Source organism: Aquarana catesbeiana, linkage group LG06, assembly GCF_042186555.1.
Source record: "Aquarana catesbeiana isolate 2022-GZ linkage group LG06, ASM4218655v1, whole genome shotgun sequence".
Lineage (NCBI taxonomy): Eukaryota > Metazoa > Chordata > Amphibia > Anura > Ranidae > Aquarana > Aquarana catesbeiana.
Genome location: NC_133329.1, coordinates 91,012,406 through 91,040,263, shown reverse-complemented (window position 1 = coordinate 91,040,263; position 27,858 = coordinate 91,012,406). Strand labels below are relative to the sequence as shown.

General features: G+C 43.4%; 1 long non-coding RNA gene across 1 annotated transcript in view; it reads left to right on the top strand.

The window, feature by feature from the left end:
• Window positions 1-27,469, top strand: part of LOC141147654 (uncharacterized) — a 73,982-nt gene extending 46,513 nt beyond the window's left edge. Inside the window, exons 3-4 of the long non-coding RNA XR_012245081.1 lie at window positions 18,867-18,991; window positions 27,155-27,469. This is a non-coding gene — a long non-coding RNA (uncharacterized lncRNA). The remainder of the gene's footprint in view (window positions 1-18,866; window positions 18,992-27,154) is intronic.
• The last annotated feature ends 389 nt before the right edge of the window (window positions 27,470-27,858 follow it).

Genomic DNA, 27,858 nt, shown 5'->3' with positions numbered 1-27,858 from the left:
TTCCTCCGGGTACTCCGGTTTCCTCCCACACTCCAAAGACATGCTGGTAGGTTCATTGGATCCTGTCTAAATTGTCCCTAGTATGCATAAATGTGAGTTAGGGACCTTAGATTGTAAGCTCCTTGAGGGTAGGGACTGATGTGAATGTACAATGTATATGTAAAGCGCTGCGTAAATTGACGGCGCTATATAAGTACCTTAAATAAATAAAATAATAAATAAATAAACCCCAACCCTGCATTTTCTACATCTGGTCTCCCACAGTACACAGAACATGGAAATGCAATACTTTTAGTAAATATAAACTGCTAAATACCTTTTCTCATCAGCAGTATATAGCAGTCTTGTGACTTCTGTCAGTGTCCGGCCAAATGCTAGTTAACGCTAGTAGGAGAAGTTTTCATTCTTCTCTGACTGTCCTATAAGGCTGCAGGACCCCTGACTCTCTGTTTGGACAGTGCTGATTGGCCCTGTGCTAATCACATGCACCCTCCAAAAAAAAAAAAAAAAAACATCTTTAGCAATACACACAAAACTGAGCATGTGCAGAGTGCCCCCCAGGGCTCTGTACTATCAGCAGATGGATTGGGGACAGTGGGAGGATCAGAGAAGACAGGATCAAACAGCCTTTTTACACAATACACAGGATTAACCCCTTAGGTTCCACAGTGAATATAACAAGCATGCTTTACTGCATATATAGACTGATTTTACTGTTGTTTGTGGTTTAGTAATACTTTAAATGTACACCTTACCTAGCATGCATGCACTGAAAAAATATATCTTATGACAGGTCAATTTTAAGAGAAATATGGGCTCTGCTATTGCAGTCCATATATACTGTACATTGAATTGAAATTGTTTTAAAATGCTTTATCAGACAGTAGAAATAGCAGTATACAAATCTTGGCCATCTGATGTATATTATATAGATCCAGCACATGATATGTATTACAAGAAGGATGTTTTGGATGAGTGACAGTGTACAGTTTTACTGATCATTAACAAACTCCCCACAGGATCATAACAGGAACTTATAAAACATAAAGCAGTTTTTCAGATTTTTATGTGTCCCATTTCCCTTTGGGCTGCATTTGTACAATCCTTCATATAGCACGTGCAATCAAAACAGCAAAATAGCGATCATTAAGATCTTCAGGAGCAAAATCTCCACTTGAAGGTCTGTTTGCACAAATGTTGCCTTTCCACTAACAGGACACCTGGTGGGGTTTGAATTTGTGTGGATGCATTTGGGCTATGTAACATATTTGTAACAAGGTGTTAGGACCTCAATCCTAATATGTGATATCCACTTCTATTTTGATCCAACACAACAGGGGATCAGTGATCCTGCAGAAACAGAACCTAGGGAACCCATGTGAACCCATGTGACAGGGGCCTTACTGTGAAGACAGGAAATACATGATCATAGCAAAACACCATAGAAAGTAAAGGAGACTTTGAATAGACCTCTGATAGTAACCTGGACACATAAAAATCGTCAAAAATATATATATTATTTTTATTCAAATTTTATAATAAAAACACGCCAATAAGGACATTAAAACCACATCTTCTAGAATATTTAATTGGACAATAGTACATATAGAGGACCATAAAGACAATACAATAAAAATACAAAATGAGAGCGAGAGTCTACACATTTCATGGGGATCATCCACTTCTTCAGGACTCTTCTGGTCTCAAATGTACACTATATTACCAAAAGTATTGGGACGCCTGCCTTTACACGCACAAGAACTTTAATGGCATCCCAGTCTTAGTCCGTAGGGTTCAATATTGAGTTGGCCCGCCCTTTGCAGCTATAACAACTTCAACTCATCTGGAAAGGCTGTCCACAAGGTTTAGGAGTGTGTCTATGGGAATGTTTAACCATTCTTCCAGAAGTGCATTTGCGAGGTCAGGCACTGATGTGGACCAGAAGGCCTGGCTCGCAGTCTCCGCTCTAAAATGTTTCCCAAAAGTGTTCTATCGGGTTGAGGTCAGGAATCTGTGCAGGTCAGTCAAGTTCCTCCACCCCAAACTCACTCATCCATGTCTTTATGGACCTTGCTTTGTGCACTGGTCCAAATCATTTGGTGGAGGGGGGGATTATGGTGTGGGGTTGTTTTTCAGGGGTTGGGCTTGGCCCCTTAGTTCCAGTGAATGGAACTCTTAAGATGTCAGCATACCAAGACATTTTGGACAATTTTATGCTCCCAACTTTGTGGGAACAGTTTATGGCTTTAATCCAACCTGAAATGCTCAAAAAGTCTTTACAGGCATACCCCACTTTTAAGTACACAATGGGGTTTATTTTCTAAAGCTAGAAAGTGCAAAATCAGACTCACTTCTGTATAGAAACCAATGAGCTTCCAGGTTTTATTACCAAGGTTTTATTGAACAAGCTGGGGTTAGAAGCTCATTGGTTTCTATGCAGAAGTGAGCCTGATTTTGCACTTTCTAGCTTTAGTAAATAAACCCCATTGTGTACTTAAAGCGGAGCGCCGCCGAAAAATTTTTTTTTAAAAGTCAGCAGCTACAAATACTGCAGCTGCTGACTTTTAAAACATGGACACCTACCTGTCCAGGGCGCCCGCGATGTCGGCACCCGAGGCCGAAGCGTCTCTCCGTCCTCGGGTGCTGCCGCCTCCATCTTCGGTAAGGGAATCAGGAAGTGAAGCCGTGCGGCTTCACTTCCCGGTTCCCTACTGCGCATGCGCGAGTCGCGCCGCGCAATACGAATGCTCCCTGCTGCCTCTGGGACCCGTGTGTTTCCCAGCAGGCAGCGGGGAGGGAGCAGGAAGTGGCGTAAATAACCGCAGATTCTGTAATATATGTAATATACAGGTATCTGTACCCCCCTCCCCCCTGAAAGGTGCCAACTGTGTCACCGGAGGGGGGGAGGAACCTGATGAGTGGAAGTTCCACTTTTGGGTGGAACTCCACTTTAAAAGTGGGGTGTATGCCTGTATATATATATAGAAACACACAAACACTCTTTTTGAGTGTGTCACTTGTTTATCTCATATGAGCAAGACATTGGATGAAAACTATGGAGTTAATTTACTAAAACTGGAGAGTGCAAAATCGGGTAAAGCTGTGCATTGCAGCCAATCAGCGTCTAACTTCAGCTTGTTCAGGTAAATGTTGACAATAAAAACTGGAAGCTTATTGATTTCAATGCAGAGCTGCATCAGATTTTGCACTCTCCAGTTTTAGTAAATCAACCCCTATAAATCATAGTTTGAATTGTATTGGTGACCCAACCAAAGGGAAAAAAAACTTTCAGTGAAAGGGAATTTAAAAAGAAATACCTCCCTTGTGTTTGGGCAAAGTGAGCAAGATGTATCCTAGGAGATGAGCCCTACCACATAATAAATGTACTAAACATCTTTTTCAAAGACACAAAAAATGAGAGGTGTAAGAAGATCAGAATAGTTTGCTTAACATGGAGTATACAGTATGTCCCAGCATATTCATCTTTAAAATAGACACTCTCCCAAACCAAGAGAAGTAAGATGATCCAAAATCTTAAGATTTTGCTGGAATGTTAATAAAAGATGGTGGAAGTTACAGTGTGAACAGTTCTGCAATGTTGGATGGTAGTTGTATCCCTAAGTATGTGATTGCTCTCTTTTTCCAAGTAAGAAGTGCCGCTGGCAATGTTCAACTACATCTACAGGTAATGAGACATTTAATGCGTGGGACTTAAGAATAATACATTTTTAGATTGGAGAGACATTGGAAGTGCCTGAAGTCTTTTTTTAAATTGGGGAGGGTGATAAGTGGTTCTGAATGAAACAACAACATATTGTCTGCGAAAACAGCTAATCAATGGAGATAAAGGGGCAACCCTATCTCTTCCCGTTACGTAAGGTGTCTGACAGATGGCCATTAACTTTTGCCCCAAGGAGATGAATACAGAACCACGATTATAGCACACGGTCTGTCTTGGAGTCCAATGGACCTGAGAACTGCTTCCATGTAGACCCATGTCAAATTCTTTTTTGGCATCCATAGGTGAAAAACAAAAAATCCCTGTTTTCATTCAGTGATCAGCCAATGGTGAAGATTCAAAGGTTCAAAGATCCAAAAATGTTTTCTTCTGAGAAAAAAATATAATATGGACTGGGCTTTTTTGGCATCAAAAACATACTATTTAAAAGTGTTTACAAATTTTTTTGGAACATGATTAAAATCTGATCAATAAAAAAAAAAATAGTACACGCTGATAGAGCAATTATTGGTCCAATATTCACCAACAGACCATTCCACATATGTTAAAAAATAACAGTAATCAAGTTTTGACACAGTTATCCATATGAGTTCTGACGCATTTCAATTTTTGAGAATCTACTTCAGGGAAAGAGGAGGTTCATCTCTCAACATAAGTACACATATCATAGAAATGATTCATAGAAAGGATACCAACATGCACTGATTCATGTAAAGATATTAGCATAAACTTACATACAATACTGACAAAGCAGTACAAGTTATCAGATCATTGGTTTGATGTGGGTAGAGTGTAAGCAGGATAAGTCTGGCTGCGATAAGATTCAGTAGTCTATTCCTCAGTACTTTTTTTTTTTTTTAATTCTTTATTTTTTCCATATAAAGTGTGTACAACAAATAACACATCCAGCATAGGTACATTACCAAAGTCAAGCAAAAAGAAAAAATGCAGACAAGGTTACAAAAACAAGGTCAACGAATCAAGTTTTCTTAGCACCACATTCAAGGCACATGGGGTTCCTCAGTACTTTTGATGGGAGGGTGAGAAAGAGGTGAAATCCTTTCCATCAGGGCACTTTCACATTGAGGCGCGGGCGTTTTGGTGGTAAAGCGCCTCTAGTTTTAACGGTACTTTACCATAGTTTTAGAGGCAATTTTGGGGCCGCCAGCAGGGCGCTTTTAACCCCCACTAGTTGCCAAATAAAGGGTTAAAAGCGCCCGCAAAGTGTCGCTACCGTGGTGCTTTGCAGGCGCTTCGGCTGCGCTGCCCATTGATTTCAATACACCGCTCCTAAAGCGCCTCAAAGATGCTGCTTGCAGGACTTTTAATGTCCCACAAGGGCATCGCTCCAGTGTGAAAGCACTTGCACTGGAGTGACAGGAGAGGCGCTTTACAGGCGTTATTTTTAGCGCTATAGCGTCTTTAAAGTGCCTCAGTGTGAAAGTAGCCTTAGGGTAAAGAGCACGCCAACTGTAATTTAATTTGATGCAGGGCATTGTAGGGGTCTGAGGAAGTTCTTAATGAGGTATCAGGAAGGAGATTATGGGACAGATTAATATCCCCAAACATTATCAGAAGCCTCTCCCAAAAATCCACCAGTAAGCCGTGGTTCACACCAGTGTGGTTTTTAAAGTTGCGCTACTTTAGTGCGAGTTCATGTGCAACTTGCCGATATCTGTATGACTTCATTTAACAGATATCAATGAAAGTCACACTGAAATCGCAAAGAAATAACGCAGGAACCTTTTTTTAAAGTTTTTGCGACTTGAGTCAAGTTGAGTTGGGTCCAATTTAAAAGGGGTGCAACTTGTCATGCGACTTTGAACTGTCAAGCTGCATAAGAAGTTGCACTGGTGTGAACCAGGGCTTAGTCATTTATAGATCACAAAAAGGCCATCTGTTGTTTATAAATATTAGAAGACAATTGCTAGGGTAACTGGTCTGGTTCTATCACACCTTTAAGAACGGTATAGCACTCTCCTCTGTCGGCCCGTTGTTCCATTAAGCCGATTATATGTTTAACCTTTTTATAGGGTATTTTTTTTCCCATTCTCTTATCAAATTTTTTTGCTTATAGACTTGTGTCTTTATCTAAAATGGGAGAATTTTTTTCCTTTTCCCTAGGTGTAATTATTTTTGGGTTGATTTACTAAAGTCAAATAGACTGTGCAGTTTGCAAAGTACAGTTGCCCTCTGTAAGTGCAGTTGCTCCAGAGCTTAGTAAATGAGGTAAAGCTTCACTTTGCAGACTGAAAAATTTGTGTCACCGGCGCAAATATTGTTAACAAAATAATACTGACAAACTTGAATTTAAATAGTGATCTGCTGCAGTTACAAAAAAATCCTATATTATAATAGGGAAAATGTATATACAGGCATACCCCACTTTTAAGTACACAATGGGGTTTATTTACTAAAGCTAGAAAGTGCAAAATCAGGCTCACTTCTGCATAGGAACCAATGAGCTTCTAACCCCAGCTTGTTCAATAAAACCTTGGTAATAAAACCTGAAAGCTCATTGGTTTCTATACAGAAATGAGTCTGATTTTGCCTTTTCTAGCTTTAGTAAATAAACCTCATTGTGTACTTAAAAGTGGGGTATGCCTGTATATGAAAGTGTTATGCCCCGTACACACGGTCGGACATTGATCGGACATTCCGACAACAAAATCCTAGGATTTTTTCTGACGGATGTTGGCTCAAACTTGTCTTGCATACACACGGTCACACAAAGTTGTCGGAAAATCTGATCATTCTGAACGCGGTGACGTAAAACACGTACGTCGGGACTATAAACGGGGCAGTGGCCAATAGCTTTCATCTCTTTATTTATTCTGAGCATGCGTGGCACTTTGTGCTTCTGATTTGTGTACACACGATCGGAAATTCCGACGACGGATTTTGTTGTCGGAAAATTTTATAGCAAGATCTCAAACTTTGTGTGTCGGAAAATCCGATGGAAAATGTGTGATGGAGCCTACACATGGTCAGAATTTCCCACAACAAGGTCCTATCACACATTTTCCGTCAGAAAATCCGACCGTGTGTACGGGGCATAACTGCGCTGATCCAAAGTGCTAGTGCAATACAACCACTAAAAACGGTATCTGTACTTTATAGACAGGAAGTGACGTCAATGATTACCCAGACGTCACTTCCTGTCACTGACCCACATCAGATCAAGGCTTGGAACGCACGCGGATTCCGGTAAATGAATATGGCAGAGCTGAACCTTAAAATAAGCTGCTGGGAAGACTCAGTGTCGGTCTAGAGGCACTACAAATTGTGAGTGTACATTTCAGATATTCTGGATATTGTTTTTGGCTAAAATAAATACAATTTAGTACATTGTACATAGTACATTGTATGGATGAATGGAGCTGCGGGGGAGTGTGCTCAAGGTAAGTATAAGTGAGTGGGGGGAGGGAGGAATGGGTCCCGCGTGAACCCATGTACACTTGGATAAGAGGGATGGTATATAGGGGAACCAATACCCTCCATTTTCCTCCTGCAGCCATACAGCAGCTTCAGGAGGAAAACGGAGGGGATTGTCTCCTCTACATGCCACCCCTCTTATCCACCTCCTGTTGTGATCAGGCTCCTGTGTACTACCGCCCCCCCACCCTCATTCCCTGCAGCACTGCCATGTCCCCCCCCTCCTCTCTCCATCCAGGTGCTGTGGGGGATGCTTTCAAGACAGGGGGCAGGGAAGGGGCTGTTAAATGTGTCATTTAGCAGCCCCTTCCCTGTCTTAATGAATAGAGCCAGTGATATGTACCAATCACTGACTGTGTTCATTTATAACTGAGGCATGATAAACTATGTTTACTATGCTTCAGTTTGTGAATGAACGGGAAGCTCTGTACAGAGCTTTTCCTGTCTATTCATTTTATGCAGCTGAGGCTGCAGAGATGGAGACTGAGGGCTGTGTCTTCAATCTCTCTTTTCTCTGTCTTAAAGGTGAAACATAAGAGGTCTGTTTAGACCCCTGATTTTTCACTGAAGCCCTCCAATGGGACTCCTAATAAAATAATTAAAAACAAATTGCAAATAAGTAAATAAAATGGTAAAAAAATAAAAAGCTAAAATAACAAGAACAAAAAAACTATTGACACCAGTGGCGGAACTACCAGGGTTACAAAGGTTGCACTGGCGTTCTGCCACCATGGGGCACCATGGCCGGGAGTCAGGGGGGCACTTTATGGTTTCTAGCACCGGGGCCCTAAAGGTTCCAGTTACGCCTCTGTGCTGCAGCATTATTATTACCAATAGCTGGAAACTTCTGAACTCAATAAAATGGAGGGTGTCCACATACGTTCAACCACATAGTGTAGATTTTCTTTCTTCTTTACAGTGTTTCTTTAATGTGGTTCTGACATGTACTTCTTTCATTCTCAATCATGTTTCATTCTAGAACTCCAGTCCTCAACAGAGCCAGCGAGAAATTGAAAAAAAAAAAGGAGCCTGTCCGCAACGCACAATTACCCAATCAATTTAGCACTTTTCCCAGTGCCTCAAACCTGTGGGTCACAGCCAAGTAGGTTGCAACACAATTAGCAAAGTGCCTTGTGGAAAATTAAGCACTGCAGAACAATTTATGGACGGGGCCAAAAGCAGCTCTCCTCTAATTAATCAAGCACAAAGAAGGGGAATTGTGCTTTCCAGCCCACGCCCTCCCCGCTGTCCTCTTCTCCAAGGGGTTGCCATAATAAAATGTACAGGCTCAGTTGGCTGAACCTGGGCCTCCTTTATTTAATTGTATGAAAATTTAGGATATCTGTGATGCCCTTAGCAACAACTCAGATTCTCGTTCTGCGGCAGGCCAGCAAATGGAAAATTGGCAATAAGTGGTTGCTAAAAAACTCTGCAGATCTTTTAGTATACGATTTTTAAAGGGTCAATATAGTAACTACTCAGCACATATTGTAATTTATTATTGTAGTATTTGCATAGGTGTGCGCAGCCTATTGTATTAGGGTGTACACCTCAAAGCTTCAACACATATGCCTTTATGACATATTAACCGGCCTCTTCCCCACTCGTCATCCTAAAACAATGGGGGGGGGGGGACAGGTGCAGCACACAGAGGGACCTGGGCAGCAGAAAGAAAAGGAACTGGGACAAGAGGGGTGGCATACATTGGTACCAATCCCCTGTATTTTCCTCCTGTGGCAGCTGAATATCGGCAAGAGGAAGAGGAGGAGAAGCCTACTTTCAGCTGCTGCAGAAGAAAATACAGATCGGTCCCTTAATTTCCACTCCGGCCGCCTATCCTGTCCAGGTTCTGGGGGTCGGCAAGTAAGGATGGCGGCTTACCTGTCAACTGCCCACAATTGATGGGTTGCCAACTCCAGGATTAGGGTGTGCCCAGGCACACCTGGCACACCCCTTGCGCACGCCTATGAGTATTTGCCTTACAAGGAACCAGTCTGTGACCCCATTATAGATATTTAAGCTCACTTCCTGTTAGGATATGTAGCAATGGTAGGCCGGTTACATAGACTGCAATAAAAAAAGCTAAAAAACTTTTTTTTAGGGGGGGGGGAGGCAAGCAGTATGCCAACACCCCCACCCCCCGTTGGTCAGTCGGTCGGTGGGTAGGTAGGTAGCACTTACCCCATCACCGACGGCTTCCCCTGCTCGGCGGCATCGGGCTCCCGTTCTCTTGGCTATCACGGCGGCGGCAGCTTCCATTACCCCCCTCCTCATTGGTGGCCAATCGGGAGTCTTCTCTTTTCGGCCAATCGTGCTGTAATTCATGCACCCGGTGCCCTGAAAGGGACCGGACGCATGAATAGGGGGTGGCCGCGGCGGCCATGGATAGATTCATGCTATGCATGAATCTATCCATTATGCATATGGGGGTGGGGAGGAGAGAGGGGGCGGTGAGGCACTTAGGACCATGTGATATTTCAGTTTTTCTTTTTTAATAAATCTGCAAAAATGTCAACAATTCTGTGTTTTTCTGTTAATATGGGATGCTGTGTGTACATTAATGAGGAAAAAAATGAACTTAAATGATTATATACACACACACACATATACACACACTATAGTCCACATGTGCTGTGCCTCCCATCAAGATTAGGTTGGTCTTTAAGGCTGCAAGCCTCTGCACCCTTGAAATGATATAAGTTGTATAGAAGGTGTATTTTCCTAATATTTTACTTCCTGAGAAAAACAAATAGACCTAAAAAACATGAAAAGGCAGTGTGCCACCCTTAAAATCTTCTGCCAAAATACACAGTGTATGTCAGTTTTTCTTAAATATCCAGGGCTTGGATTCATCTATTGGAATCATAAGTACGGTTTTAAATGATACAACCTTGTCAGCAGATGTGGGACCATATCCGAGTATCTAAGATCTAGCAAGTGTTACTGTGTTTAGCGCTACGTAACAACCATCTTTCCAAGAAAGAAGCCAGTCGTCACACCATCCCCAGCTCAAGAAGCAGCAAATCATGCCAAGCTGTCCATCTTAACTACCTCTATTAGTTAAATTCAATAAATGGAACAAATATTCTGACACTCTAGAGGCAGAGGTGGAAGTTGGGCCCCAGCCAGCACTACATCTCCCAGTGAGACCTCGAGAGATATTACTGTCAGAACAGATAAACATACAGCTGAAGAAAGTGAGAGGAGGAGGTCAAGACAATCAAAAGATTCACCATTGATGGGAAGCAGATTGGGCGGAGGATAAAAACAGTCAGACTTAACCTGTAGATGTCAGAATCCTAACGTGAGAAAGGCCTCCTAGTTTTAATTCTCTTTTATTATCCTCTCATATAAAGGGCCCTTTGGATCTTTGCTATAAACATTATAAATATTTAGCTTATCTTGGAGAGTCTCTTGGTATCGTGTTTGTTCTGGAAGGCTTCCTGGTTAAACAGAAGATTTATTATGGTGGGCCTTTTTTGTAGTAGGATTCGTCCTTTAGGTTCTAGGTTTGCATCCCCCGTTTGGGCACTTCACCGTTTCTATTTGTCCTGACTCCTGGTGACCACTGTCACGGGGGAATGAAAGTGAGATGGAATACAACATTTTGAGTTTAATTGGAACAGAAATAGAGGGAATAGCTTCCAAGGGAGGACAACTGTTGTCCTGAGATACCCTGAGATAACAAGGATGACCTCTCTTGCTACTCCAGTCCACGAGTGACATGAATGCGCATTGTCATCCTGTGCCTGGAAGTGATAGGATATGCGAGTCACCATTGAGAAGAGTTCAAGAACCAGCCATGGTCTTCAACAGTTAGATGAGATGATATCAATACAGCAGACAGAGCCTGATCAGCAAAAGGCCAGGTCAGCAACCTGCAGGCAGTGAAGAACAAGAGTGGCATGTAGAAATTGTGGTTGGGAACAAACTAAGGTCAACACAGAAAAGGAAGAACAGATTGGTAGGAGCCAAAGAAGAGTCAGTCAGAATATAGTAGAGCTGAAGATCTCTCACTACTGGAGTCAACCAGGTTTCAGCCTTAAGGGAGTTGTAAATTCAGAAGGTTTTTTATCCTAATGCATTCTATACATTAAGATAAAAAGCCTTCAGTGTGCACCAGCCACCCCCCCCCCCCCAGCCCCCCTAACACTTACCTGAGGTCCCTTTCTATCCAGTGATGTCCAAGAGTGTCTCAGCCATCCAAATTCTCCTTCCTGATTGGCTGAGACACAGCAGCGGTGCCATTGGCTCCCGCTGCTGTCAATCAAAGTCAGCTAGCCAATCAGGGGGAGAGAGAGGGTGAGGCCGGGTCAGGGCTCTGTGTCTGAATGGACACAGGGAGCTGTGACTCAGCTCGGGTGCCCCCATAGCAAGCTCTTTGCTGTGGGGGCACTGAACAGGAGGGAGGGGCCAGGATCACAGAAGAGGGACCAAAGAAGAGGAGGAACCGGGCTGCTCTGTGCAATTCCACTGCACTGAGCAGGTAAGTATAATATGTTTCTTATGTTTATAGGAGGAAAAAAAATGAGCCTTTACAATCACTTTAAAATAGTTGTAAACCCTTACATATATCCAGTGAAGTGACTGGCCTCAAGTAATACACAGAGATTAAACAAATCCTCCTACATAAGTTGTACCTGTTTATCTTCGGGCTTCTCTCCTCTACATTCGTTCAAAGTCCAGAATTTATAAAGCTGGTCTGATCTGTCAGAAAACATGGGGGGGGGTGGAGATCTGAAATGGCACTCTGCAGAGCTCAGTGAGGAGAGCTCTGATAGCTGATAAAAGGGAAGGGACACCCCTCCATCACACAGCTCACAGAAATAGAGCCGAGGCTGCCAATCAGCTGGAGGTCCCTCCCCTGTCACCCTTTCTCACTTGGTGTCAGGAAAACTTGTCGGAAGTGATTCATGCTGATAGAAATGACACTTAGTGCTCTTAATTGAGACAAATACACACGTACAGCCATGCACAATTATATTAGCAAAGCTATGCACAAGCACATGTACAGGGACCTGGCCATGTGTTATGGCTTGATCTTCCACCTATTTTGGATAGATGAGTACCTTTGGATAGATTACTACTAGGGATGCACCAATATCATTTTTTTTACAATGAGTACAAATACAATATTTTTTCTTAGTACTCGCCGATGCCAATTACCAATACCGACCGCAACTGTTTTGTTTACACTTCAGCTGTTAGCAATGGTACAAAGCACTGAAAAGTTATTTACAAATTAAAATTATTTTTTTTTTTTTAAATGTTGTGCTTTTTTCAATGTGAAATGTGTAAACATATGTTAAAGGTGTAAAAATATTAACGAACAAAGCAAACAAAAAAAATGTTTTAATTATTAATAGTTTATAAAATAGAAGTGAACAAAAAAATTAAAAATCAGCAGGAAAATAATATTTAAATGGAGAAGGAGAATAAGAAGTCAATCAAGGCTGATTAGATTAAATAAAGGGTTAATAAGGGGGTTAAACAGAGGAACATTTAATATAAGACACAAGAAAAAAAATTTTTTACTTGACTTTAAACTGACTTCATTTGCAGATCAAAGTTCGTATCTTTGATCTGTAGATGTTTAAACAGAAAATACAAAAAGAAACAGTTTCTTTTTATCTTTCTGTTTCAGCAGCTGAGCAATGTTGTTGATAAACATTGCCTGGCTGCTTTTTTTTTTCCCGACAGCTCCAATTGCCGGGACTTCGTTTAGACCCCTTTCACACATTTTCAGGCGTTTTAGCGCTAAAAATAGCGCCTGTAAAGCGCCTGAAAACAGCCTCTCGTGCCTCCCCAGTGTGAAAGCCCAAGTGCTTTCAAACTGGGGTGGTGCGCTTGCAGGACAGGAAAAAAAAGTCCTGCAAGCAGCATATTTGGGGCGGTGCGGGAGCGGTGTATACAGCGCTCCTACACCGCCCCTGTCTATTGGAATGAATGGGCAGCGCTGCCAAAGCGCCTGAAAAACACTTCAGAAGCACCGCAACACGGGCGCTATTAACCCCTTCTTCGGCCGCTAGCGGGGGGTTAAAAGGGCCCCACTCACGGTCGAAAAGCGTCGCTTAAACAGCAGTAAAGTGGTGCTTTACCGCCAATGGACCCGCCGCCCTAGTGTGACAGCAAACTTACACATCAGCTGTCAACAGGGGAACCCTACTGGTAGCTGAATGAGTCAACGGTTGTTAAAGTGGGATTCCGTCCGGGAAAAAAAAAATTAAAAGTCAGCAGCTGCAAACACTGTAGCTGCTGACTTTAAATAAGCACACTTACCTGTCCCGGGTGCCCGCAAAGTCGGTCGCCCGAGGCCGACCCGTCCCTCGGCTCTCGGGTGCCAGTACTGCCATCCTAACTAAGGGAAACAGGCAGTGGAGCCTTATGGCTTCACTGCCCATTTCCTACTGCGCATGTGCGAGTCGCGCAGCGCTTTGTGAATGGGACGCGATGTGTTGTGGGACACACATAGTTCCCATTACACACCGCGCCGCATTCCCCAGAAGACAACGCGGGGAGGAGAAGACTGAAGATCACCACGGCGTAGGAAGAGGCAGATTAGGAAGACTGCCTAGCAACAGCCATTTCACGTAAGTTAAAACATTTTTTTTTTCCTCCATTTTTTTAGGTATTTTTTTATGCAATTTTTTTTTCAGGGTGGACCTCCACTTTAAGGATGCAGCAGCCCCACTCGTTAACAACCGATAATTGCCAGATTTTTTTTTTTTCTTTAACATTTCAGCTGTCAGGAATCCCACTGACATCTGAAAGACCTCATTATCATTTTCAGGTATCGGAGCATTTGCAGAAGTACCGATACTCGTACAAATGCTTAGTATCATTGGTACAACCCTAATTACTACCTATTGTGTCTATAGAACAGGAAATGCAGGAAAATCTCATATGCCTCAAACTATTGTTGAGAGCCTTATAAGGTTGTAATAACTGCAACTTCATATTAATGGCCATAGTTTCGGAATGGGATGTCCAACAAGCTCATACAGGTGTGAAGGTCAAGCCCCCTGAAACCTGAAACTTGTGGCCGTTTAGTCTACATTCCTCTGACATGTCCTATAACGGACAGTCGAGAGTCAGGTCTTTGAATGCAAGAACAGCATAGACTTTTTTTTTTTTTTGCTATAAAGGAAAATTTTGGCAAATGAGGTGTACTTAAAAAAAAGTCGTAACTTTCATCATATTGTAGAAAGTACAAGTCCCTTTTTTAAATAATAAGCGAATAGCCTCTTTAATAGGAGGTCAGGCCTGTACAGTACACGGATTCAGGTCATTTCATGCTATACTAAATGTTATTGGAAAGTGAGGATGCAATAAACTTGCCAGCTATTCCTGCAGCACACACAGAGTCACAGCTCCGCGCCAAGATATGGGGGGAAAAAAAAAAAATCCAGATCCTACAGCAGATGTTTTTCATATGGGAAGGGCCCGCCGAACGATTTACGACGAGGTTTGGATCCAACGTGTTTAATTTTTTGCTTTTAATTACACAGAGCCTGCACTTAATTACATCATTTATAGCTTTCCAGGATAATCCTTGTTGACACCATGCAGATCTCTTGTATGACTTGGAAACAGAAACGTGCTTACAGGCGTCTCTTGTCTTGGGAAAATAGTTTTGTGCCTGTCCCTTTAAATGATTGTGGCCCCTGGAGATAGAGCCATGATTGGTCATACGTTTCAATAAACAAAGTTTTTTTTTCCCCTCTTATTGCAAACCAATTCATTCTGTGCTTTTTTTCTTTAACATTTCAGCTGTCAGTGGGGGAATCCCACTGACATCTGAAAGACCTGAGCCTGAAAGTAACATTTTGTCATGTTACAACCAAAAACAAATGTATTTTATTGGGAGTTTATGTGAGAGACCAACACAAAGCGGCACATAATTGTGAAGTGGAAAGAAAATGATAAATGGTTTTCAACATTTGTTACAAATAAATATCTGAAAACAGTGGCGTGTGTATTTGTATTCAGCCTCCTTTACTCTGATATCCCTAACTAAAATCTAGTGGAACCAATTACCTTCAGAAATCACATAATTATTAGAGTCCACCTGTGTGCAATTTAAACTTAATACAAATACAGCTGTTCTCTGAAGCCCTCAGAAGTTTGTTAGAGAACCTTAGTGAACAAACAGCATCACCAAGGCCAAGGAACACACCAGACAGGACAGGGATAAAGTTGTGGAGAAGTTTAAAGCAGGGTTAGGTTATAACAAAATCTCAAGCTTTGAAAATCTCACAGAGCTCTGTTCAATCCATCATCCGAAAATGGAAAGAGTATGGCACAACTGCAAGCCTACCAAGACATGGCCGTCCACCTAAACTGACAGGCCGGGCAAGGAGAGCATTCATCAGAGAAGCAGCCAAGAGGTAACTCTGGAGGAGCTGCAGAGGTCCACAGCTCAGGTGGGAGAATCTGTCCACAGGAAAACTATTAGTCGTGCTCTCCAGAAATCTGGCCTTTATGGAAGAGTGGCAAGAAGAAAGACATTGTTGAAGGAAAGCCATAAGAAGTCCTGTTTGTAGTTTGTGAGAAGCCATGTGGGGGACACAGCAAACATGTGGAAGAATGTGCTCTGGACAGATGAGACCAAAATTAAACTTTTTGGCCTAAAAGCAAAATGCTTTGTGTGGGGGTAAACTAACACTTCACATCACCCTGAACACACCATCCCCACCGTGAAACATGGTGGTGGCAGCATCATGTTGTGGGGATGCTTTTCTTCAGCAGGGACAGGGAAGCTGGTCAGAGTTGATGGGAAGATGGATGGAGCCAAATACAGGACAATCTTAGAAGAAAACCTGTTATGCCGCGTACACATGAGCGGACTTTACGGCAGACTTTGTCTGGCGGACGGGATTTCGTCGGACAATTCGATCGTGTGTGGGCTCCAGAGGACTTTGTTTTCTCAAAAGTTGGACGGACTTAGATTTGAAACATGTTTCAAATCTATCCGACAGACTCGAGTCCAGTCGAAAAGTCCGCTCGTCTGTATGCTAGTTCGACGGACAAAAAGCCACGCTAGGGCAGCTATTGGCTACTGGCTATGAACTTCCTTGTTTTAGTCCGGTCGTACGTCATCACGTACGAATTAGACGGACTTTGGTTGATTGTGTGTAGGCAAGTTCGTTCATTAAGAAAGTCTGCCGTAAAGTCCGCTCGTGTGTACTCGGCATAAGAGTCTGCAAAAGACTTGAGACTGGGACGGAGGTTCACCTTCCAGCAGGACAACAGCCCTAAACATACAGCCAGAGCTACAATGGAATGGTTTAGATCAAAGGATATTCATGTGTTAGAATGGCCCAGTCAATGTCCAGACCTAAATCCAATTGAGAATCTGTAGCAAGACTTGAAAATTTCTGTTCACAGACGCTCTCCATCCAAACTGACAGAGCTTGAGATATTTTGTAAAGAAGAATGGGCAAAAATGTCACTCTCTAGATGTGCAAAGCTGGTAGAGACATCCCAAAAAAGACTTACAGCTGTAATTGCAGTGAGAGCCCATTCACACAGGGGCAACTTTGGATCCGACTTCAAGTCGCCCCAAGTCGTCCCTAGTCGCCTCAAGTCGTGCTACACGAAAAAATCAATGTAAGTGAATGGATCTGTCTTAATGCACACTACTGCAGTCGCTCCGACTTCAGAAAAGGTTCCTGTACTACTTCAATCCGACTTGAAGGCAACTTGTACCCATTGATTTCAATGGAAGTTGCCCCCAAATCTGATCACTGTTCATACTGAGGCAACTTTACAGGAAGCAGAAAAGAAACAGAAAGTAATTTCCTCCACTAAACAGCCAGCCCCCTCCTTCTCACACACAGCTGATAAGCTCTGATTGGCCACTTGTAAAGTTCCCTGTCCTGGAGGCGACTTCAAGTTGTGTTGTAAGTTGCCCCAAGTCGTGCTGTGATTCATACTCAAGTCGTGTCCAAGTTGCCTCCCAAAGTCGTGCTGGAAGTCGTGTTGCCCCTGTGTGAATGGGCTCTGAAAGGTGGTTCTACAAAGTATTGACTCAGGGGGGCTGAATACAAATGTACCCCACACTTTTCACATATTTATTTGTAGAAAATGTTAAAAACCGTTTATCATTTTCCTTCCACTTCACAATTATGTGCCCCTTTGTGTTGGTCTATCACACTTTGCAAGGGGGGCAGCAAAAAAGCTGCCCCCTCGCACGGAAAAAAACAGCCTCCTCCTGGCTCCCACATGAAAAGAGTCCCCACTGGCTTATGCTACACTTTTAGTGTACTTTTTTTTCACTCATGGTTTTTGAAACCTGCTGATTTGTCTTAGGTTTTTCTCTATAGGAACATCTATATGCCAGTTACTCCTATTTTATTTAGCAAAATGTATTGCAATTAAACACGCACAGGTTAAAGATCTTTCAGTCTGTGTGTTGACATATTTTGGGGTTATTTTTGGTCCTAATTCTTTGACTATGAAACCGGTTTGTGAATTTTACATGACCACCATCAAATGGAACATTAGTTGGGCAGGTCCCCATTCCCAGTGTTCCTCCTGGGATAAGTAGCACCAACAGTCAAGTGCGGTACCCGTGTGGTCAGATCACCATTGTATGTCCATTAATCCACAAATATGGATTTAGCCCAACCTTATCTGCTGGCCCAATGTGATGTAATTTAGGGGTATTTCAACAGGTGAAAATGAGCACTTCCAACACAACAAAGTGCCTTTGTTATCACTTAGCACTGGCATTTGTTCTGACATCAGTTTGAGATGTTTCAGTGATCATTCAGAATCCACTGACAGGTGCACTTAACCTCCTTCTGACCTGCATTTACCTGTGCTTCATGCAGAGTTTGCCTTCCAATAGACTGGAGGGTGAGCTTTAGGAGGAAAAGGTGGGGCCTAAAGAGGAAGGGGTGTGGTTTACAGATTGCAGGGTGGGTCTTAAACAGGAAGGGGTGTGGCCTTGACAGGAAGGGGTGTACCATATTTAAATTAGAGGGTGCACAAGTTTAGTCAGGCCTAGGGCAGCACAAAACCTAAATACACCACTGTATTAGGCTCCACGAATACAGTGTGACCTAAAATATTGCTACAGTCACCATTTTGTTCCCTAGGGTCTCTGCTAAAAAAAATATATATATATAATGTTTGGGGGTTATAAGTAATTTTCTAGCATAAAATACCGATTTAAACTTGTAAACAAAAAGTGCCATAAAAAGCTTTGTCTTAAAGTGATTAGAGTGAGAAAAGCTTAGCATCCATGTGGTCACAAGGATGTGAAGTACGAAAAATCTCTCATGCAGTGTCAAAGACTCCAATACAACCCAGACAGAGGTTCTAATCCTTCCTTATTCCATCCAAAAATTCAAGGCACTGAAATCTTTTCCTTAAAATGTTTGTACACTTAAATGTCCTACTTCTGTCCAGTTGCATAGAACAATTCTTCTTATTCTGTACTGAGCCTTTGTGTGGAGGTTAGTGGTACTTTTACACGACGATGGTGGTACGGGTCAAAGTTGTGGGTGCAGCTGATGGGAGTTTGTTTTCTTACACTTTGGGGATATTCCCAGCAGCACTTTAAAATATCTTAATGGCTGTTATAGCCTCCGCTGGGAGATCACACCACGATTACACCGCCTATTATGTGTTTACTATTTACTCTGTTACTCACATGTCCCCTGTGTCTGCCGATCCCTAATTTCAGATCATGACCCTGTGTTCCGGAACTTCTTCTTCCCTGAGCTGTGTGTCTCTCTGGTGCACATTGACTCTTACCGGCAGCCATGACGCAGATGGAATCACTCTTAAAGGAAAACTCTATTGCAAAAGGTACCCTAGAATTACCAATTTGTATTTAACCACTTCAGTACCGGGCACTTTCACCCCCTTTCCACCCCAGGCCAATTTTCAACTTTCAGCGCTGTCGCACTTTGAATGACAATTGCGCGATCATACAACACTGTACCCATATGACATTTTTATCATTTTTTTCACACAAATAGAGCTTTCTTTTGGTGGTATTTAATCATCGCTGGGTTTTTTTTGTATTCTTCGCTAAATAAACAAAAAAAAAAAATGTTGAAAAAAAGAAAGTGTTTTTCTTCGTTTCTGCTATAACATTTTTAAATACTGTATATAATCTTTCTTCATAATTTTAGACCATAATGTATTCTGCTTCATTTCTTTGGTGAAAATAACCCAAATCAGTGTATATTAGTCTGTAGGAAAGTTATAGAGTCCACAAACTATGTGTAATCTGCTTTAAGGGACCAGAATATACATTTATTTTTTTTGGGTTAACATACGATTTAACCGCTTGCCGACCGGCTAACGCCGATATACGTCGGCAGAAGGGCACGTACAGGCAAAATCACGTACCTGTACGTTGCCCCTTAAAGTGGAGGGCCACCCTGAAAAAAAAAAAATCACCAAAAATCCTACAAAAAATTAAAAAAAAAAAAATTGAAAAAAAAAAAAAAAATTAAACTTACCTAAACCCTTGTTGCTAGGCAGTCTTCCTAATCTGCCTCTTCCTATTCCGCGGTGAGTTCTTCTCCTCGGTGAGCGGCCCCGTTGTCTTCTGGGAACTGTGTGTGTTCCCAGAACACCACGGGGTCATTCACAGAACGGAGTGCCACTCGCGCATGCGCAGTAGGAAACTGGCAGTGAAGCCGCAAGGCTCCACTGCCTGTTTCCCTTTCCTAGGATGGCGGTGCCAGGACCCAAGAGTCGAGGGACGGGTCGGCCTCAGGCGGCCGACATCGCGGGCACCCAGGACAGGTAAGTACTTATTTAAAGTCAGCAGCTACAGTGTTAGTAGCTGCTGACTTTAAATTTTTTTTTTGAGGACGGAATCCCGCAGTTTGTGCGCGTGCGTACGTGCCCGCTGCGAGCTCTGTGAGTGTGATCGCGGGTCCCGCGGACTCGACGTCAGCGGGGATACCCATGATCGTCTCATGGAGAGGAAAAACAGGGAAATGCTGATGTAAACAAGCATTTCCCCATTCTTCCTAGTGACAGGACACTGATCAGAGCTTCCTGTGATTGGGAGCGGTGATCAGTGTCGTGTCACACATAGCTAGGGTTGCCACATCTTCCCTTTAATCCAGGACACATATGAATTACACAGGTTCTGAGGCTGATTTAATGCAGATAAGGCACCAAGTGAGTTTAATTACCACCTTAATCAGCCACAGAACCCGTGTAGTTAATGTGTGTCCTGGATTAAAGGGATGATGTGGCAACCCTACACATAGCCCATCCCCCCTACAGTTAGAGTCACTCCCTAGGACACACTTATCCCCTACCGCGCCCCCTAGTGGTTAACCCCTTCCCTGCCAGTCACATTTACACAGTAATCAATGCATTTTAGATCGCACTGAACGCTTTATAAATGTGAATGGTCCCAAAATAACGCCAAAAGTGTCCAATCTGTCCACAATAATGTCGCAGTCACGATAAAAATCGCTGATCGCCGCCATTAGCAGTAAAAAAAAAAAAAAAAATTATTAATAAAAATGCCATAAAACTATCACCTATTTTGTAGACGCTATAACTTTTGCGCAAACCAATCAATAAACGCTTATTGTGATTTTTTTTTTTACCAAAAATATGTAGAAGAATACGTATCAGCCTAAACTGAAGAAAATAAATGTGTTTTTATTTATTTTTTGGGGATATTTATTATAGCAACAAGTAAAAAATTATGTGTTTTTTTCAAAATTGTTGCTATTTTTTTGTTTATAGCGCAAAAAATAAAAACCGCAGAGGTGATCAAATACCACCAAAAGAAATCTCTATTTGTGGGGAAAAAAAGGACGTCAATTTTGTTTGGGATCCACGTCGCACGACTGCGCAATTGTCAGTTAAAGCGACGCAGTGCCGAATCCCAAAACGTGCTGAAGTGGATAAGGATGGGGGTGGGCTCCCTCCAGACACGCCTGCTTTTAACCTATACATTTTTATATTTGCTCCTACTATGTAGACTCTGGAAATGTTATAGTTAGGACCACCGTATGTACAGAGCTCCCTTGTTGTGGGCACTGCGGTGTAAATGTGTGCAAACAAAACCCTCTATTTTTAACGTAAACTGTTAGGGCCAATTGGATTGTTTTGCAGGCTGACTGGTAAGTGTGCTGGGAAACCTTTGGTTTGTGAGTGATGTGCATTTCACTTCTATGTGCACCTTGCTGTAAAGACTAGTTATAGGTTGGGGTGGTTGCCATTTTTTTGGGCAGTTGGTTGAATTGAGTGCAGGGACGCATGCGCAGTCCAGTGTTCATTACAGCTGACAGGCAGAGGGAAGAATTTATGGCAGAAGAGACCGATAGGGTTCATTAAAGTGGTTCTAAAGACTGATGGTATTTTACCTTCATGCATGAAGGTAAAAAACCTTCTGTGTACAGCGCCCCCCCCCCAATTATACTTACCTGAGCTCCCTCTCGATCCAGCAATGCGCACAAGAGCGTCGGCTCTCCACAGACTCTCCCTCCTCATTGGCTGAGACAGTAGCAGGAGCATTGGAGCATTGGCTCCCGCTGCTGTCAATCACAGCCAGTAAGCCAATGAGGAAGGAGAGGGGGCTGGGATGAGCTGTGGCTCCGTGTATGAATGGACACGCGGAGCAGCGGCTCAGGGGCGAGCCTGCTTGGGTGCCACCATGGCAAGCTGCTTGCTCTGGGGGCACTTGACAGGAGGGAGGAGCCAGGAGCGCCGATGGGGGACCAGAGAAGAGAAGGATCGGGGCTGCTCTGTGCAAAACCACTGCACAGAGAAGGTGATTATAACATGTTTGTTATTTTTTAGAAACAAAACATCTCTTTAACCTCCCTGGCGGTATGATTATTTCGGATTTTAGGTGCTGAAAGCGGTACCATTATTTTGCATGGAAATTTGGCGTTTTATATTGTAGGTCTGTAAATCTTAACAATAACACACTTAAATCTGTCCAAACCAGAGTCTAGTAGATATCCCGGGTATAATAAAGTTTGAAACACAAAAACATAAATTATAATATAATAAATAAAAATAAATAATTAAAAAAAAAAAAAAAAAATAGTAATAAAATAAATTTCCCCACAATTCACTATCGCTCAATTCTGCAAGTGTTCTAATTTACTATCGCTGTTTTCTAGCTGGTCTAAAGCTACTTTTGACGTAAAGGGACACTTTTTGGTTGCTATGGACAATCTCCAGTTTCCAGGCAGAAAGAACAGTGTATATCATGTAAAATTGCATGCAGGGCATGGGACAAAGCACTGGGGACAAAAGGGATGTGAAATCATTTCATACAGTACTGTAATCTGTAAGATTACAGTACTGTATGTGTTATGCTTTTGACATTTTTTTGAATTTGCCGCCAGGCTCCGCCCCGTTCGTCGCGCCGCTCGCAGGGAACGGAGCCTGGCACGGAGAGGCTTCGGAGGAGGACGGAGCCCTCGGACACTGCGGGTGACATCGCAGGATCCCGGGGACAAGGTAAGTAACGCCGCCCCAGGATCCTGCAATGCGATCCCGAGTGTGGCTCGGGGTTACCGCTAATGGTACTGAATTTTAACCCCGAGCCACACTCGGGAAAACCACCAGGGAGGCTACAGATGAATCATAAAAAGGAGGAAATAGAAATAGAAATTAAAGAAAGAATACACAGAATATATATTATAGGGGGAGAATATTGCAAAGTTGAGCTTCATTTGCTCGTGGATTGTGTACACAGCGCAGTTGCTTCAGGCTTACAAATGACACTTCCTACGAAATAACTAACATGGGAAAAGCAAGTCATCTCCACCCAGCTGTCAAGTTCAGTCACTGTAAGGCGGAGAATTATATTCACACTGTTCTAAGTATCTACAAGAGGTAGACATGCTGAGTAAGGACTGAGGCTGTGTGATCTGTGAAGATCGTCTTTACCTTTTTTACATTATTATGGTAAATATGATCAATTACAGAAGCCAGAGTATTGGTGGATGTCTGATCTAGGGTATGCTTTGGGAACGGGGCTACCTCTCTTCAGAGAACACAACAGAACGGATCTATGATGCCTTCTGGAACAACACACACTGGAACAGGAAGACAAGGTGCAAGGTCATGAGTCACAGACGTCATTGCCTGTCATACTGTCCAGCACCCTTTACTTTTACATTTTACACTATTTACAGCTACAGTCTAGGCAATTAGCTAATTATAGATATGAAATACATATGAGGGAGCTGTTCTATCTGCCAAAGGATTTGTATTTCTGTCTATACAGTTCTGAGATTTACACAGCTCTACCACACAGCACAGCCCTGTCTGGCAGGGGACCTCATTTGTTCACTTCTGCAGTTAACCCTTACAAGATCCTGTCCCTCCCCAAGCATGTGAATAGTTGTGGAGGAACTTGAGTGGCCAGCACAGAACCTTAACCTCAACCCTACTGAATACCTTTGGGATAAATTGGACCACCAATTGTAAGCCAGGTCTTCTCATCCAACATTAGCACCTGACCTCACATATATTCTTTTGGCTGATAGAGCACTAATTCCCACACACACAGTACAAAAACTCTTGTGGACAGCCTTCCCAGATGAGTTGGGGCTGTTATACCTGCAAAGGGGTGGGTCAACTCATTATCATATGTAGCACCCTCTAGTGTGCTAGAAAAGGAATTGTTAGGTTTTTGTTATGTAGCGCTGGTAGATTTGCGATCTACCATCTGATAGGTAAATTTAGTAAATTGCTCGTTAGGGGAAGTTAGATTTGCCTCTGTTCCAGCTTGGCTGACGTTGCATGTGTTTCCATACTGGGCCGGTAGGTGTCGTTGTTACTACTGGCTAGTGTTGGAAAGGCAATGTGTCGAAGCGTATGGATGCTCTTCCGTTCCGGAGACAACTGGGTGGAGGTGGTCCTCCGAGTGGGATTCCGGGAGAGGGTATTTATGGGACAGACGCCATGTTTTAGGGTCATTTTACAGCTACCTGCTGGCCCTCTTGGCCGACAGGTATGCGTTAGAGTGCTACCTTGTGGTCCTCTGTTCCGGAGGCCCGCGTCGCTGCGGCACATGGGTGGGCCCAGAAGCTTGTCTGGGGCGTACCACAGCAGCCGAGGAATGGTCCTGAGCTGTCTATCCAGAGTGAAGAAGCTGGACAACCGAGAAGATCCCAGGGGAGGACCCGTCATGGAAGGATCATGCAGAGTGCTGGTCTGGAGAGGGGCCTGGTGACTCGGTTGGAGGACATATCCTAAAGTAACTTTACAGCATAGTGTTGCCGGGTTTGGCTTAAAGGTTCAAGCACTGTGACTGACTTTCACCACAAAACCAATACATCTTGTGGCAGAGGATCATACGGGTTCATCCCAAGCAAGTCTGTGGCAGAGACTTTTGTTCGTGCTACATACTGGCTGCTAGGCAAGTGAGAGAGGCCTATCCAGGCAAGCAAAGAGTGTGTCCCACAAGGGGAGGGCATTCTACTATAATATTCAACTCTAAAGGACATTTGTCAAGAATCCTACGGAAAGGTATTTGAGTTTTCCCTTCAGCTTCCCTTCTGCCTCTTTCCTGCTACACTCGTTAATTGTTCAATAAAGCATTGAAAACGTACTCAAGTGTTGGTGCTTGTATCGTCCGGAGGTAAACTCAACGGAACCCTAGACCCGGTGCCGGTGAAACAGAGGGAAGGAGAGTAAAGGTAACAAGCAGGCTTTAAACCAGCAGCTCCGCTGAGAATTATTGCTACAGTTAGAGTAGGCAAAATGTTTAGGCTTGGCTGGCAGCCAAGCCTGTGTTTTATTTGGGTCAGGGTGAATGACTCAGGGAGGCTGGTATGACTCACAGGCAGCATCTCTAATACGTTCCCCTACTTCTAGAAACTTGGAGAAGATTGGAGTGGAGGTTAGGAGTAGCTGTCTGAAGTATTTATGAGGGCCCTGACCAATCCCCAAAGATGGGTTGGCAGAGGGGAGGCCCCCTCATATACTTAGGGTCAGCCCAGCTGGGCACAAGAGTTCAGGTGGAAGTTGGAGATAGAGTGCTAGGAGGCTGTCGTTGGACCCTTAAGGGTAACCCCCTAGTCTGGGTGGGGTGACCTCGGGCCTGGGAGCTCGAGTGCAGGAGGGATCCTCTACAACCCACGAGGTATCCTGTCCAGTGGCACAGGAGCAGGTGTGAGGACAGCAGGAACCTTTAATAAATCTGTGATTGAACAGGGCGGATATTTTTTTGGGCATTTATCTTGTGCAGACCAAGCAACGTCTGGGATCTGCAGCTGCCAAGGTGAATGATATATGCCGGTTTACCTTGCGACAACAATGAGTCAAACCTGAATTCCGGGGGAAAAAAACCTTTACCCTTGCAATGGGTCCCCCTTTTACAATGCAAGGGTTAATTGTTGATGAATAAGGTGTTATACTTACATTATTCCTTGCTTTCCCAGAAGCTGGTGATTTCCTCCACTGTCTGACATCCTGGGTGGGCCGTCGGCAAGCTAACATACAATTCCAGATTGCTTCTCTTGCATTGTTTGTGATGGTGTTAGAAAGCTGCAACTGGCTGCTCTTCTTCTGAGGACCAATCTTACAGCATGGTGGAAGCCACCAGTAACTCACCTGCATTGCAGCACATGACAATTCAAGGTAGCATAGTTTAAATTGAGAGGGAGCAAACATTTTAAGGCATGACATCCAATTTACATCAAAATGGAGGAATTCCCATTCCTAAGGCAGAAGGTAGGAAGGGGAGAAAAATAGCAGACGCTGTGGACTGTTTTTGGTGCATAGGAACAACAGACTAAAGATATCTTTACCAAATTTCAATGACAAATATATAGTTAAAATACATAGATACATGAAAAATAAAATTGTATAAAAACTCTATTTTATATTGAGGCCTCCCCAAAGACTGAACAATCCTCATTCACCTTGCTGCTGCCTCTATACGTTTCGCAGGGAAAACAACTCACTTCCTCAGGAGGACTTCAAGACGTCCTCCTGATCTAAAATAATGATCATAGATGTAAACAACAATATTGGCACATAGTATAACAAAGGTAATATACACTATATTGCCAGAAGTATTGGGACGTCTGCCTTTACACACACATGAACTTTAAAGGCGTCTTAGTCCGTAGGATTCAATATTGAGTTGGCCCACCCTTTGCCGCTATAACGCTTCAACTCTTCTGGAAAGCCTGTCCACAAGGTTTAGGAGTGTGTCTGTTGAAATGTTTGACCATTCTTCTAGAAGCACATTTGTGAGGTCAGGCACTGATGTGGACAAGAAGGTCTGGCCCGCAGTCACCGCTCTAATTCATCCCAAAGGTGTTATATCGGGTTGAGGTCAGGACTCCGTGCAGGCCAAGATCCTCCACCCCAAACTCGCTCATCCATGTCTTTATGGACCTTGCTTTGTGCACTGGTGTACAGTTGTGTTGGAACAGGAAGGGGCCATCCCCAAACTGTTCCCACAAAGTTGGGAGCATGAAATTGTCCAAAACGTCTTGGTATGCTGACACCTTAAGAGCAGAGGGATAACTAGAACCTTCAGGGCCCAGATGCAAGAAACCATAAAGGGCCCACCCCCGACACCCCCACCCTTACATCACAGTCCGTAGCGTTCTTCTTTATATCGCAGTCTGCAGCGTTCCCCTTTACATCAGTGCTCTCCCTTACATCAGGGTCTGTAGCATTCCCCTTTACATCAGAGTTCCCCTTTACATTAGGGTCTGCAGAATTCCCCTTTACATCAGGATCTGCAGAGTTTCCCTTTACGTCAAAGTTCCCCTTTAGATCAGGGTCTGCAGAGTTCCCCTTTACATCAGATACCATAATTCTCCTTTACATCACAGTCCACAAAGTTCTTCCCTCCATCAGAGTACGCAGGGTTCCCCCTTACAGTGTACCCTGATGAAGAGGCGAGATCTGTGGATCCTGATGTAAAGGGGAACTCTGTGTCAGGGCTGGTCTCAGCCCTTCCTTCTCTGAGCTGGCCACTAATATCAAGCTCCTATCTCTCCACAGTGACTCACCTGTTGATGATATCCTGCTCGTCAGTCCTGCCTACTTAAGCCGTCAAGCCCAGATGATCTCTGCCTTTGCCTTGGTCAACATCACAGAGACTATCTCCTGCGTTCCTGTTAAAGACTTGCTTGGCTGACATTCCTTCTGGCTCCAGATCCTGGCTCCAGATCCCGCTTCCTGTTCCACCACGCTGTTTCCTGGCTTCCTGACTTTCTGGCTTGTCTTACTATTCGTTCCGGTTACCAAACTTTGGCTATGTTTTGACTATGTTTTTTCTATTTACTTTTATTATTAAACAACTGTGATTTAACTGTACTTCTGTCTCAGTTTGATTCATGGTTTCTGACACTCTGATGTAAAGGGAAATGTGGCAGACCATGATTTAATGGTGAACGCTGTAGACTCTGATGTAAGGGGGGCTCTGGTGACCATGGTCCGCAGCATTGAGTTGGCCCATCCTTTGCAGCTATAACAGCTTCAACTCTTCTGAGAAGGCTGTCCACAAAGTTTAGGAGTGTGTCTATGGGAATGTTTGACTATTCTTCCAGGAGCGCATTTGTAAGGTCAGGCACTGATGTTGGATGAGAAGGCCTGGCTCACAGTCTCCGCTCTAATTCATCCCAAAGGTGTTCTATCGGTTTGAGGTCAGGACTCTGTGCAGGCCAGTCAAGTTCCTCCACCCAAACTCGCTCATCCATATGGAC